The 14,248-nt window shown below is 43.7% G+C and overlaps 1 long non-coding RNA gene across 1 annotated transcript; it reads right to left on the reverse strand.

The window, feature by feature from the left end:
- Positions 1-13,104: 13,104 nt before the first annotated feature.
- Positions 13,105-13,628, reverse strand: LOC141639399 (uncharacterized). Its single transcript, XR_012542511.1, has 3 exons — positions 13,488-13,628; positions 13,309-13,401; positions 13,105-13,221 (listed from the first exon to the last, which is right to left on the reverse strand). It is a non-coding gene; the product is annotated as an uncharacterized LOC141639399 (long non-coding RNA).
- Positions 13,629-14,248: the final 620 nt, after the last annotated feature.

A 14,248-nucleotide genomic window follows, 5' to 3' on the forward strand; every position in this document is an offset into this window, starting at 1 on the left:
GAAAAAGTTTGCAAAAATGCATCAAATGAAAAGAGGAGCAAAAATAGAACTCCTAAGCTTCAAATACAAGGCACCCTCGTTACTAATTGGGGTGACTTTGAAAATGTTCAAAAAGAAATGCAAAAAAAAAGTTGTCAAGTATTGAAAAGCCAAAAATCAAAAAGAAATGGCCAAAAAGAAAGTGTTCTCAAATGTTATATGCCACAAGAAATTGGGGGGAAAAACAACAATAAAAGCAAACTCCCAAAATGAAACTCAATTACTATCGATCCCTTTATCCATCATATCCATTTTTGTGCATGGTAGAGAGGGGACGACCCTTCTTCTTGTCTAGGCAAGAGGGGGAATTCCGCGATCCTCCAGTGTTTCTAACACCATATGGAGTCTATTCTTGACAAAAGCATTTAACGATTGAGGACAAAGGTACCCTAGCTTGACACAACTTGGAGGTGATTTATTGGTATCCTTCTAGGCTTAGTAGTTTGAAGAAATTGCATCTATGAAGGATTGTGTACCCTTGAATTGCTTCCCTTGTAGATAATTTCCGCCACTTAGATGAGGAAAGTGGCTATTCTTTTTTGTAGATGCATCCATTATGTGTTTTTGTGTGCTTAATGTTTGGATGTGTCGCCATTTTGGCAAGACCCACCTTGCCTTGCAAGAAGGCATCCTACCTCATGGTTGTCTTGTTGTGACTTGAAGGGGCGGAGTGAGACCCGCTAATTGTCTCATATCGGCTATATTATTAGGTTAGTTTAAATAAAGGTCTAGTTTTAGTCACCTCTTTACTCGGGACGAGTAAAGGTTCGGTTTGGGGATATTTGATGCGACCATAATTAGCGCACATTTAGTCCCCTAATTGAGCCTATTTTGCATACTATTATAACATTCTCTGACCATTTTATCCGTCAAAACCTTCCTATTTGCTTTTCTATCGCATTTCATATGTTTTGTAGAAAAGGAGATAATAAGGCGGAAATTCCCGTCTTTCGTGCACATTTGGAGGCTACTTGACGATAATAGATGGACTAGTATGAAGAGGAAGCAAGGACTAAAGACCAATCTCGAAAGAATAAAATGGAATTGAGCAAAAAGGGAAGGAACGAAGAAGAACCACTGCTGAAGAACAATCCGAACGGATTGTCTGAAATCCGTCCGTCCCATCACCACAATCCGAGCGTCCTGCCCTCTAATCCGCTCGGATTTCCCCATTGGAATCCGTCCGGATTCCCCTGAATCCGCTCGGATTCCCTTACCATAATCCGGCCGTCCCGACTCCCAGCCGCACGGATCACAGCACAGCACAGTTTCGTTCTTCAAGCTACGAAATGGAGAAGCCCTTCTCTCGGACAATCCCGGAGTCTCCCTGCTCAAATCTCAAAAGTGTAATTACTAGTTTAGCCCTTAGTTAACCCTAATGCATCCTCCCTAATTTCCACTATAAATACCCCATTTGTAAATAATCAAGGGGGCTCCTTTTATGTTATTTTTAGCTAGAAAATCCTTCTTTAGATTAGATTAGGAGTAGATTAGAATAGATTACTCTTTAATCTTTCCACAAATTACACATTAATCTCTCCTTAATTATTATTCAAGTTTATCATTCAAGTTTATTATTGGGTAATTGAAGATTATTGGGTTATTATTGGGAGGTTGACAACCTTCCATCAATCAATCAAGTTTCTTCTATTATTCTTGCTTTATTATTTGGATCATCTTAAGTTGGTATAATTCCTTTACTCTTTAATCTTTATTGTTCATTTCTTCATTCTATTATCATGTTTATACTTGTTGTGATGATTGACACCATTAATGACATATTTCCTATGATGATGAGTGAGTAGTCTCTTAGCTAGGATTAGTGGGTAATTAAGGGAAACCAACATGGGATTGATTCATGCTTAATCTAATATGTTCACATGATTAAATTGCTTGCTTGTTGTGATGTCAACTTTATGCACATGTTATGTTTGATGAAATGCTAAGCCTATGAATCCTTGCATTTTCAACCATCTCTTATCTATTCAACTTGACTTGTAAGATATAAACCAACTCGAGTCTTGTTAGACCATGCATTGAAGTTGATTAGGAGGAAAGTAAGTCGACTTGTAGGTGTTGTACAATCTAATCGATTCGTCTCCGGGACCCAACTCTTCCTAAGAACCGTAAGATATAACCCAACTCGGTTTCTCCACAACATTAATTGCTTGCAACTTTGTGAACATGTTTGTATGATCAACACCATGAATCCCCTATGACCCCATGATATCCTAGCACTTTTAATCAATTGTTTACATTCTCCCTTTTGTTGCTTGTTTTATTTTATTGCTTGCATTAGTCTAGACACAACTACAAACCCAAACAAATTGTGACACTAGCATAAATTGAGATAGATAGACTTAGAACCCAAAGCACACCGTCCCATGGATCGACCTCGACTTACCGCTAACTAGTTGTTTGTTGAGTATTATAAATTGTGTTTGATTGGTTGAGTGACGACATCGACCACATCAACTCCTTACAAAATGCAAACGCTTGTTTTCCGACCTTCACCAAGCGCCCCCGTGGGCGGCCCGCTGTCCACAGTTTGGCGACTCTGCTGGGGAATACACTTACGTGTAGCTAGGGTGAAACTCGAACAAGGTTAGGGAATATTTTGTACAAGACAATTGTCGGTTTTCATAACTCGGTCTTCCTAGACCGTTTAATTCGGCCTTCCTAGGCCCAACCCAACCCATTCGACCAATCGTCCCGTCTAAACGGTCCTAATTCTTATTTGGGCCTAAGGATGGATAGCGATTGACGTCATCCATACCATGATGCTTACTCTTGTTTGTGTCAAGGGCCTTCACTACTTGAGGAAATGGACTAGGAATCGGCCTTACTCTTGTTTGGCACGAGCCTCTCCACAGACTTCGGGTTTGATGGTTCGGTATGGCAACCTACCCTTCAAACCAAAACCCTTCTAAATGCACTCAGCATCCCGTTATAATGCCTGTATAAATGTGTAAACCCTACGTGATCACCACTTCTAAACAAAACCATGACGAATTTTCAAAAAATCAAAATCCTTATTTTCAAACAAGAATTTCGAAATAGGGCCTTTAATTAGCGCAAAATCCGGTCAAAACTCCGTCCGTTTGTCGCGTCAAATTTCGGGCCACAAGCCCATTTCAAAACCTCATTTCGAGTCCACTCCTACAACTACACTACAGTTGACTAGGACACACATTTTCAAAGACCTTGTCTTTCTTCAAAACCCACTCAACACAAGTGGCACACACCCACTTCACGAGTCAAAACTTTTCCTCTTTTAGCAAGTGTGATAGAATGGTCGATCGTGTTTTGATTCGTCGCCGATCTCTTATCCAGTTTCCAGGATGCCCGGATCAAGCGATGAAACAAACCTCCAGCAAATTCAAGAGAGTAATGATCGAATCCTAGCCGCGCTAGCCCAAATGTAAATCACTCAAGAACAAACCTATGACCGCCTTGAACTTATCGAAGGCCGTATCTTTTATGTAGAGGGAAGGTTGCCTCCCCTTAAAGGTGAAGTACTACGTTTTTCCGATGACGAGTCTAAAGATGAGAATCCTATCATAGGAACAACTGCAGCCGAGAAGAGACTCCAATACCTAGAGGAGCAATTGATGTACCTTAAGGGGGATGACATTTATAGGGAAAACAATCGCAAATATGAAGCCGTCAATTCCAAATTACCAACTAACTTTAGCATGACGGATATCCCTAAGTTTAAAGGACATGAGAACCCTTTGAACCACATCCGCGCCTTCAAGGATTACATGTCTATCAAAGGCATCAAACCCGAGATGTTCTTAAGGATCTTTCCTTCATCTCTTGACACCATTCCGAAGCAATGGTTCTACACTTTAGATCACAAAAAGGTCGCTACTTGGGAAGACGCCGCAATCGAGTTCTCGAAACAATACGCGGATAATGCCGAGATCCAAGTCAACATGCGTACTCTAGAGGTTCTTACCCAAAATGACAAAGAAGGATTCACCGACTTCCTAAGTAGGTGGAGGAAGACTAGTACTCAACTAGTTGAGCGCCCGGATGAGGCTACTCTTGTGGAAAAGTTTGTGGATAATCTCAAGCCCATATATGCCAACCAGTTGAGATATCAAAACATCAAGACTTTCAAAGACTTAACTGTACTAGGGACGCGAATTGAAGATGACATCCGTAAAGGACTCTTGTCCAAAACGGTAGGTCGAGGATATCAAGGGTCCACAAGTCGTTCATACGGCTCTACTAGCAAGACCGATGAAGTTATCCTTCTCGAGCCATCCAAGAAAACTACCCCACCAAGGAAGTTCACAAACCTTGGGGATACGTACTCCAACGCTCTAAAAAGGCTAATGAAGCAAGGTAAACTCCAACCCATTGGACCTACTCCCGAACCCGAAAATAAATCCAAGTTTTGGGATGAAAATTCATACTGTGAATACCATAGGGGCAAAGGGCACGACACAGAAAAATGCTACAAGTTGAAACACGTGCTTCAAGATATGATTGAAGATGGTCGACTTCCAATTCCACCAGGAGGTAAACCCAACAACACTCAGAATCCTCTTGGAGTTCTAGTAATTACAAGTGATGAATCTACCTTAGATTGCTCACACCTCATTTCTCCCACCGAAAATGACATTCATGCAATTGAGAAAGAAAGGCTCTACTCCACTATCTCCCCTACCATTTCCGACTTCATCACATGGGCAAGGAGTGTAGATAGACAAGTGTGGGAACTAGAAAACATGGTAACGACCTTGCGCAATCCCAACGCAATACCTAAAGAACGCGTACCATTGATCTTCTCTCAAAATGCCACTATGCAAGAAGTAGTCACCGTGGTCGATAAACTAGTCGATCAAATCATACGACTAGAAAGTGACATCATGAGAATGAAGGAACTAGCTGCAGTCAATGGGGTTTGGGCCGATGATGATGAAGACGAATATCTCATTGAAAACTCCTTAGTCAAGGAAATAGTCCAAAATGGTGAAGACCAAGATGTGGATCACCTAACTCGTTCGGGTCGCCCATATCAAAGCACTACTCAAAACGGTCCAACCAACGTCATCACACCAAATGACAACGAAGATGACCCCACTGATCATTTGCTCAAGCAATTACAGAAAACCAAGGCTGATCTTTCAGTCTGGCAACTAGTGGCAAGCTCATTTCCGCATCGCCAAGCTTTACTGCAAGCTTTGGCCAAATTGAACGTAGCACATAACTCCACTCATGAAGATGTAGTCAACTTGGTCTTCCAAGAATCACCGAAGCTAAGTAATCCTATTACTTTCTCAGATGAAGACTTGCCACCTTTTGGCGCTAGTCACAACCTTGCTCTATACATCACTGTCATTTGTCTAAAGAAGAATGTGCCAATGACTTTGGTAGATGATGGCTCCGTGGTCAACGTCATACCCCTCAAAACGGCATACAAACTAGGCATGAAGGAGTCGGATTGGACTCCTACAAATCAAGGTGTACGTGCATATGACGGTACACGACGAAAAGTGGTTGGACTTGCTAGCCTAACCATAGCCACGGGACCAATCGAACGAAAAGTTAACTTCCAAATAGTGGACATCGAAGCTTCATTCAACATACTTCTAGGAAGGCCTTGGATTCACGCTTCCAAAGCGGTAACATCCACCCTTCATCAAAAGATCAAGATCCCACTAAATGGCAAAGTTGTGACGATCACTTCGTCACCCATCAAGGCAATAATCGAGAAGCAATCAAACAATCAAGTCCTTGCGGATCCCATATACGAACTTGGGGGCTTCCAAAGTGTGAATGTCATAGAAAGTGAGTTGGCACCCTTATACTATAATCCCTACTCCAACTTGGTGGTCAACCACATACTCAAATCTCAGGGATACTTCCCTGGAATGCCTTTGAACCCAATTCGGAAGAACACCTTCGCACCATACAAGGAAGGTAACTCGACAAGGATACCACTTGGACTAGGGTACAAACCCACAAAAGAAGAAGTTCTCGAAATGCTCGCTCAAGTCCAAAATCGCAAGCACGTGGGAGTCCAAATGAGACCATATCTCCCCACTCTAAATGGGTACTTCGTTCAAGAAGGAAGTTCAGAACTCTTCCACGGATTTCCCGAACCTTGGCATTATCTTGAGAGGAAGTTAGCCGGAATCGAGATCTTTCACGATTGCTACTTCATTCCTCCCGAAACGGTTCCTACCGTCAAAACCCGTCAAGCACCTTGCTTCGACGAACAAGCTGTGAGCCTATTATTTGGAGAAGATCGATTCATTAGGGCCGCGCAGGATGAGATCATTACTATGATACTTCAGGACGATCGCTTCAACCCCACCGCGTTGATCACAGAAATCGACACAAAGCAGCAGAAAGGATGGAGAAAATCTATCAAATGGACCAACAACCAAGGAAGACTCTTCAAGCTCACTACTGGAGAAGGAGAGATGTTCAAAGGAGAACCAGAAGACGATGAGTTCGAGTCGGAGTCGGAGTCAGAGTCGGAGTCTAGAGAAGTCATTAGAGAGTCTACTCCTGTTGTCATCCCCACTCCCTTCGTTTCTCCTAGCTTAGCCTCGAGTAGTCACGGTAGTTCGGGAAATGCCCCAACTACTGTTCCTTTGCCACCACTGACCATGGATCAGTTGGCTTCTTTGTTTCAACTTTACTCAAACCTTAATATGAATAAATCAGGTTCTGCTTACTCTCTGTGTTCTTTCGAGTGCAATTCTGTTTATGATGATACTGAGGATGACCAAGACCCAGACTTTACCGAAATACCTCCCTACGTAGCCAAAGAAATATTACAAGAAGGGGAAGGGGGACCAGTAATAGAGGACACCGAACCCATCAACGTAGGAACCGAACTAGAACCCAAAGAACTTAGGATAGGGACTACCTTGAGCTCTACCGAAAGGGCCGATTTCATAGACCTCCTAAATGAATTAAAAGACGTTTTCGCTTGGTCCTACAAAGATATGCCAGGGATCGACAGGGATATCGCCGAACATAGAATTCCGATTAAGCCAGGTTTCAAACCTGTGAAACAGAAGCTTCGACGAATGAGGACAGAATGGGCTCTAAAGATTAAGGAAGAAGTTGATAAGCAATTCAAAGCCGGGTTCATCAAAGTTTCCGAGTATTCTGACTGGGTAGCTAACATAGTACCCGTACCCAAAAAGGATGGGAGAATCCGTGTTTGTGTTGACTTTAGGGACTTAAACAAAGCAAGTCCAAAAGATGACTTTCCTCTACCTCACATCGACATATTAGTGGACAATACTGCAGACCACGCATTACTATCCTTCATGGATGGATACGCGGGTTATAACCAAATCAAGATGGCCATGGAAGATATGCATAAGACCGCATTCGTCACCCAATGGGGAACCTATTGCTACACCGTAATGCCGTTTGGATTGATCAACGCCGGAGCTACATACCAACGCACCGCAACCACACTCTTATATGACATGATGCACAAAGAAGTTGAGGTATACGTAGATGACATGATCGTCAAATCCAAAGAAAGAGAGGGACATATTGCGAACCTTCGCAAATTCTTCGCAAGGCTACGAAAGTACAACATGAGGCTCAATCCTCAGAAATGCACATTTGGGGTGACATCCGGCAAACTCCTGGGATACGTGGTTAGTCAAAGAGGAATAGAAATAGATCCCTCCAAAATCAAAGCTCTGATCGAAATGCCACAACCCCAAACAGAAAAAGAAGTCAGAGGATTCCTGGGAAAGGTACAATATATAAGTCGATTCATATCAAAACTTACGATGATTTGTGAGCCTATCTTCAAGAAACTCAAGAAAACAGACCACACCATGTGGGATGATGATTGTCAAAAGGCGTTTGACCGAATCAAGGAGATATTGGCTAAACCACCAGTGCTCATGCCGCCACAACGAGATCAACCTCTTGGTTTATATCTCACAAGAATCGAAAGCGCCATGGGTGCTATCTTTGGCTCAAATCGTAGGAAGTGAAGAAAGAGCAATTTACTATCTAAGTAAGAAGTTCTTGGAATATGAGTGCAAATGCTCGCAACTCGAAAAGACATGCCTCGCTCTTGTGTGGGCAACGAAGAAGCTACGTCACTACATGCTTAGCTACTCCATCAAAATATATTCCAAAATGGATCCAGTCAAATACCTCTTCGAGAAACCCGTCCTCAACGGACGCCCGGCAAGATGGACTCGATGCTCTTAATTCGACCTTAAATATGTGCCACCGAAAGTCATAAAAGGTCGCGCCGTCGCCGAATTCTTCGCAGAAAATCCTATCAACGACGCACAAACCATAGATACTTGGTCATTTCCCGACGAGGATATACTTCAAACAGATGTAGACTCCTGGGATCTATACTTTGATGGAGCATCAAACTTAAGAGGATTCGGAATAGGAGTGTTGCTCATTTCTCCTGAAGGTGAGCATACACCGATTCTTTGTCAAACTCGACTTCGAGGTGACAAACAACGCCGCAGAGTATGAAGCTTGTCTCATCGGACTACAAGCAGCAGTAAGCTTAGGCATCAAAAACCTCCGAGTACATGGGGATTCATCACTGATCATCAACCAAGTTACAGGATCTTGGAAAATCCGAAGTGAAAGCCTTGCACCCTATCAGGCTAGGATAGACCAAGTGGCTCAATTCTTTGATCACGTAACCTACTTACACCTACCTCGAGAGGAAAATCAATTTGCAGACGCTCTTGCGAAACTTGCATCTTTGATAAATATGCCAGACCACATGACGGACATGCCTTTGTGCATCGAACGACGGTCAGAACCGGCTTATGTCCATCAAATCACCGATGAAGAGGAAATCGCGCAGGAACCCTGGTTCCAAGAAATCCTGAACTTTAAGCTCAATGGTACCTATCCACCAGATATGGACAAGAGGGAACAACGTGCTATACGCCTATTAGCTTCCCAATACATTCTGATGCAAGGAGAATTATACAAAAGAACACCTCTTGGTGTAGTCCTACGTTGCCTTGATCATTCACATGCACGAAAGGTGATGGAAGAAGTCCATGATGGAGAATGCGGTCCCCACATGAGTGGGCCTATGATGGCAAAGAAAATCACACGTTTGGGATATTATTGGACCACAATGGAATCTGATTGCATCAAATACGTGAGACACTGCCACAATTGTCAAATCTTCGGGAATGTACAACATGTCCCTCCTTCATTGCTCCATACGATGACATCTCCTTGGCCATTTTGTGCATGGGGAATTGACATAATCGGGAAGATAACCCCAGCCGGAACAGGAGGTCACTGCTTCATTTTAGTAGCAATTGACTACTTCACCAAATGGGTAGAAGCAGCTTCCTACACTGGTCTTACGGCTAAAAATGTGGCAAAATTCATACAAAACAACATCATCTGTCGATATGGTTGCCCACATGAGATCATTAGTGATAATGGGTCACACTTCCAAGCTGAAACCGAGCAATTGCTAGCCAAATATAAGATTAAGCATCACCACTTTTCGCCCTATAGACCATAGACTAACGGCGCGGTAGAGGCGGCAAACAAGAATGTTGTCACAATTCTCAAGAAAATGACTGACAACTACAGAGATTGGCCAAGCAAGATACCTTTTGCCCTATGGGGATACCGTACATAAGTTAGGACGCCCACTGGGGCTACTCCTTTCTATTTGACCTACGGCATGGAGGCCGTACAACCAGTCGAGCTAGAAATACCCTCCTTGCGTATTCTACTAGAAAGCCAAATCCCTGAAGCCGATTGGAAGAAGGATAGATATGAAGAACTCATCCTCCTGGATGAACGTAGGCTACGCGCCTTACATAATGTCCAAACCTATCAAGCACGTATCAAACGAGCTTTCAACAAAAGGGTTAGGCCAAGAAACATCAAAGAAGGAGACTTAGTACTCAAATCGGTTAGAGCTCTTTTACCTGTCGACCCAAGGCGAAAATTCAAACCTAATTGGGCCGGACCATATCTAGTCAAATCCATACTCCCAGGGGGTGCGGTTAGAATCACAGACCTAGATGGGAATGAGTTTTCAAACCCCACAAACCTTGACCAACTGAAACGATACTATGCCTAGAATAGGACCAAAAACGTGCCTCGCGTAAACCCATGTGTCGCTCTTGTGGCACTAAATAAACGGCCCCTGGCCCAGCTGAAATAAGCTAAGTGTCACCATGCTCTTGCATTTTGACAAATTTGTCATCCTCATATCATCAAATAAACTAAATTCGCACCTTGAGAACAAGCAAAAGCTCATGCTTAGTTTCTATGTTCATTACAAGCTCTTGCTTCGGACAATTATTCTTTTACATTTACTCGAACTACGCGCAAGGGTTTGATTTCGCTTTTTTAAGTGAATACGTAGGCAATCCTTCACAGGATTCAACCCATTATACCTAAAATGTAAATAGAAGGACATTTGCATTGCATTTGAAATTCGACAAGAATAATAAAAGAAAATCACAACGGTTTCATAACCATTCAACCTTTTTTATTCAATTCGCTTTCTAATAATAATAGTACGTTACATAATAAAAATAGAATAGGCTAGGATTCTAAAAATCCCTCCTTTTTTATGACAACAATAATAATAATAATCAAATAATAAATAAGGACTCGGGCTATTCCTCCATCTTCCCCTTGCCCTTGTCACTCTTGTCATACTTCTTGTCACGACCTCGAGCCGGGCGCTCTTGCACCACTTCAGACCTAATCACCAACGGTCTTTCTCGAGGCCTGGACTCGCCATTCTTGCTAACCACCATTTCCGCAACAGGAGTAGTCTTTGATTTCTTTGAAGGGTGAATGACCTGAAAACCGGCTTCTTCTTCTCCTTCGTCGATGCTTCTCCTTCTCTTTTCTCCCTCGCGCACCTTGTAGTCAACAGGTTCGCGTTTCCTTAGTCTCTCGCGCTCTTCCGAAGTCGCAGCCTTTCTCCACCTCAGATAGGAATCCGACACCCACAAAGCATTGGCGGAGAAACTCAAGAGCCACATGTTCCTTTGGGCCCATTTGATAGCCCACTCTCTTCGGCTCTCTGTAGTAAGCGCCATAGCAGTCTGCGGGACGGTGTCAAGCCTCGGGATCGTCTGCTTCAGCCCAACTTGCCACATCAATCTCTCCGGAAAGATGCATACCATGAACTCCAGTCCCGGAATGCGCACGGACCTAGTGGGATCCAAAGAAGACACTCCAGTGACGGACTTGAGGTGCCACCACGGTACAACCCACCTAATCAACGGGCCATCATCATTCTTCAGCTTGTTCTTCCAATAGTCACAGACCCGGGTGAAGTCCACCATGTACAACCGCGTCCTCATCGCAATCATACGGGAATGATAGGAAAGTGCATGAACTGGGGGTTCGAGCAGTTGGAGCCGTTCCATAAGCCAAACCTACCAAAAGCAGGTATTAGACACCAAACAACAAAAAAAAAAAAAAAGAAAACGACAAAACAAAACAAAAAAAAAAACAAAAAAAAAAAAAAAAAAAAAAAAAAAAAAAAAAAAAAAACGAAAATGAAGCAAGAAAAAAAAAATAGAAAGAAAGGTGTCTTTACCTGTAGGATGACGGGACTCCCCAAAAATGGCAGATCACGGTTGGATTTCCTATTATCCAAGCCCAAAATAATCTCTCCTAAGCATAAGCAAGTCGGGCTCTGCTGTGACTCCATTTGCTCGATAAGGCACAAAAGACGAGGGTCACCTCTCAAGTCTTCATCAACATGCCCTTGGAAGACATACATATGCAACAAACAAAAGCCAAATGCTCTCCTCCTAGCAACATGAGAGACAAGTAGGGTCACTGTTGATGAATCGATCAATAAAATCCAACATTCTCACGCCTTTCGGGGTAACTAGACGATCCACCTCAAGTCCGGTCGGTCAAGCAAGTCTCTCGAATTTGCTCTTATACCCTTGTGAAGTGGAAGGAATGGCAGGTAAATGTTCAGGATCCCATCCACCAATAGCAGCTATTTCTTCAGGAAATGGGCAAATGTCACCTCCTGGGAACGCGAAAACTTGATAATTCGGGTCCCAATAGTCAAGGCAAGCATCCAAGAACGGTTTTACAACCTTAATGAGTTTCAAACTCAACAAAGACCCAAGGTTATAAGCACCCATGTCATGCTTCTCCATATTCGAGAACTCGTTGGTCCATTCCTTCAAGCGAATCTCCAAAGTATTCATGATGACAATTCTCTCTTGAAGATTTATTTTGGGAATTTTATGTGAATAGACGAAGAAGAGACGGAAGAATTGTGTGAATTAACGCCCCGTCGACGCTTCTATTTATACTAATTGCTGTTTCCAAAAATCCGCCAGAACGGACAAGCTTGGGAACAGGCGCAGCACCTACTGCGCCTCTTCCCCAGTCTCACTTCTGTGATTTCCGCGTTTGGATCTTTCCTAATTCTATAACGAATAATTTCCTATTCCTACGGGATTTTATTTTGGTAAATACGAGCAGTTTACCATGTTTAAAGTTTCCTATTTTTCGCGGGCACGCATTTCGAGGCGACATCGACACCTTCGCCAATTCATGACACTTAAATTCTTTTTTTATTCTTAGGAAATGAATTTCATTTTTTTAGGAAGTAAATTTCATTTTGGGAAACAATTTCCTTTTGTTTTCATTTCAACATTTCATTTCTACACTTACAGATTTCTCTTTTTTCTTTTTTTAGGGGGTAACCCTCCCTACCGTCCGGTCATTTCCGACAAAATTTTTTTGCTTTTTTGCATTTTTCGTGCTCTTTCGAGTCTCATTTTGCGCTGGTCAAAGGCCATATGTATAAAATGTATGTTTTACGTGATTTCTATGTAAATTTCGGCAGCATGACGGCGTAAACCGTTATCTACCAAACCTGTTCAAAAACTAACCTGCAGGTACAAGCAACACGACCCAGCAGCAAAGGCACTCAGGCCATCGTATATACAAATGTACAAGCAAACTGGGGGCTTGCGCCCCAAACAAAGTCCAAAAATGTTCAAAATCAGATGTCCAAATGTACAAAACTACACAGAACTACTGCTGGGCACCCTCCAACTCAGCAACCCTCGCCGCAAGAGCAGCAATCTCGGCATCCCGAAACTCGAGCTCCCTCAACAAGCGAGCTGTCTCCTCCCGAGACTGGGTCAACTCTCGCTCCAGCTCACGACCAGCCTATAAACACCAATCAATTGGCTCATGTCAATCAATTCAAACAAAACTGAAAATCAAAAATCAAAAGAAATCAAATGAGGTTCATACCTGACGACCTCGACCACCGACGAGTGCCTCGATGGCGGTAGCTCGTAGCCGGTTGGCCACCCTCCATAGTGCCACGAACCGAGATGGCGCGACCTGCATTTCAAAAGAAAGTCTCAGTAAATTGAACAAGTTCAACCAAGTGTGTTCTTACACGAAAGTCATATAAGTCGGAGGCTTACCCTCCGAATCAGATGCTGCCAGTCATCTAAGCCAGCATCCGTCACAGCTACGTCAAAGTCACGCAACTCGGAGATCGTCGTCCTCCCAGTCGCGTCAGTGTACTCAAGAGTCTCGGGGTACACTGGGGGCTCGATGCCCGCCGCCTCGACCTCCTGCAAGGACAAATAATTCTCGTTAATCGACGATCTTTCGTCGTAATTCTCAAAATCAAATCAAGGAAAAGTAAAAGATACTCACCACTACCGCCGCACGCCAACCTCCCGTAAAGGAACGCCGAGTAGTCCTCGCCGGGAAGAAGAAGGTCGTCGCCATCGGCACCGGCCAGTCCGCCTCCTCTCGGCCTCGAAGGCTCCCTAAACATCGTCCTGGGAGGATCGACGGGAACCGTCAACGCGTCCCGAGAGCACCGACGAGCAAAACGCTCGCCCGGATACCACACGGGACCCATCGACGTCCACAACAAAGAGCCGACTCGGGCTCCTAGGTCGAAGGACCTCAGCGACAAAAGGAGGCGCTCCAGCGTACTCCGCCCAAGGTTTGGGCACCCACTGCGACAAGATAAGGCAAAGATCATTCCTATGATCAAGTGAAGGCAAAGGATAAGAAATATAAATGAATACGAGTGGGATACTCACGCTGCTCAGCTGAAGGGCGTTCACGTCCCGCCGGTAGACATTGTGCGAAGAGCGCTTGCTCTTCGTCCCAAGACATCACCCAATCCTCACCACGGATAGGCCTTCTCCAGCGGCTCCGTCCTCTT

Source organism: Silene latifolia, unplaced genomic scaffold (genome assembly GCF_048544455.1).
Source record: "Silene latifolia isolate original U9 population unplaced genomic scaffold, ASM4854445v1 scaffold_374, whole genome shotgun sequence".
In the NCBI taxonomy this organism is placed as follows: domain Eukaryota; kingdom Viridiplantae; phylum Streptophyta; class Magnoliopsida; order Caryophyllales; family Caryophyllaceae; genus Silene; species Silene latifolia.